The sequence below is a fragment of the Helianthus annuus genome, chromosome 3 (assembly GCF_002127325.2).
Source record: "Helianthus annuus cultivar XRQ/B chromosome 3, HanXRQr2.0-SUNRISE, whole genome shotgun sequence".
In the NCBI taxonomy this organism is placed as follows: Eukaryota; Viridiplantae; Streptophyta; class Magnoliopsida; order Asterales; family Asteraceae; genus Helianthus; species Helianthus annuus.
Window position 1 is genome coordinate 106,714,231 of NC_035435.2, and position 1,769 is coordinate 106,715,999.

Consider the following 1,769-nt stretch of genomic DNA (forward strand, 5'->3'; position numbering starts at 1 on the left):
AACTGGGAGCGGTGATATTTGCGCTTAAGATATGGAGACATTACCTGTACGGTACCAAGTGCACCATTTACACCGATCACAGGAGTCTCGAGCATATCTTTAAGCAGAAGGAGTTAAACATGCGACAACGTCGATGGGTCGAACTTTTGAATGACTATGAATGCGCCATCAAGTATCATCCGGGCAAGGCCAATGTTGTGGCAGACGCCCTCAGCCGAAAGGACACTATACCACGGCGCGTGCGAGCATTACAACTTACCATCCAGTCTAGTCTCCCTACCCAGATTCGAAATGCTCAGATTGAAGCTTTGAAACCGGAAAACATCAGGGCTGAATCCCTGCGAGGATCGAGACAACGACTAGAACAGAAGGAAGACGGCGCCTACTATGTGACAGGGCGCATTTGGGTCCCACTTTACGGAGATCTACGAGAGCTTGTGATGGACGAAGCCCATAAGTCCCGTTATTCAGTACATCCTGGTGCAGATAAGATGTACCACGACTTAAAAACCACTTACTGGTGGCCTGGCATGAAAGCCCACATAGCAGCCTACGTTGGCAAATGTTTGACCTGCGCAAGAGTCAAGATCGAGTATCAGAAACCAGCAGGCCTACTACAGCAACCGGAGATCCCGAAGTGGAAATGGGAACAGATTTCCATGGATTTTGTTACAGGACTACCTAGATCTCAACGCGGGAATGACACTATTTGGGTGATAGTAGATCGATTGACTAAGTCTGCACACTTTCTGGCCATTAAGGAAACAGACAAGTTTTCTACCTTAGCAGAAATCTATTTGAAAGAAGTAGTCTCCAGGCACGGGGTACCAACTTCTATTATTTCCGACCGAGACGCTCGTTTTACTTCCGAATTGTGGCAAGCTATGCACAAATCCTTTGGCTCACGTTTGGACATGAGCACCGCTTATCATCCGCAAACGGATGGGCAGTCTGAACGCACCATCCAAACCCTGGAAGACATGCTTAGAGCATGTGTGATCGATTTTGGCAAGAACTGGGAGAAGCATCTACCGTTGGTGGAATTCTCCTACAACAACAGCTACCACACTAGCATTCAGGCGGCACCTTTTGAGGCATTGTACGGTCGTAAATGCCGATCACCTCTCTGCTGGGCGGAAGTAGGTGACAGTCAACTCACAGGCCCAGAACTAGTGGTAGATACAACGGAAAAGATTTCCCAGATCAGGCAACGCATGGCGGCAGCTCGTGACCGTCAGAAAAGCTACGCTGACAAGCGTAAGAGACCGTTAGAATTCCAGGTCGGGGACCGGGTTCTACTTAAAGTCTCACCCTGGAAGGGTGTGGTTCGTTTTGGTAAACGAGGCAAGCTGAATCCACGGTATGTTGGACCGTTCGAAATTACCGAGAAAATCGGTAAGGTTGCTTATAGATTGAACCTGCCTGCAGAGCTGAGTGCAGTGCACAACGTTTTTCACGTGTCTAATCTGAAGAAGTGTCTGTCAGATGAAACACTCATAATTCCTTTCAAGGAACTCACTATTGATGAACAGCTACACTTTACTGAGGAACCGATTGAGATCACGGATCGAGAGATCAAAACCCTCAAACGTAGCCAGATACCCCTTGTGCGAGTTCGTTGGAACTCACGACGCGGCCCAGAGTTTACCTGGGAGCGGGAGGACCAGATGAAGTCCAAGTATCCCCAGTTATTCCCAAACGAAAACCCCAGCACTGAAGCTACAACCGAATTTCGGGACGAAATTCCAAACTAACGGGGGGATGATGTG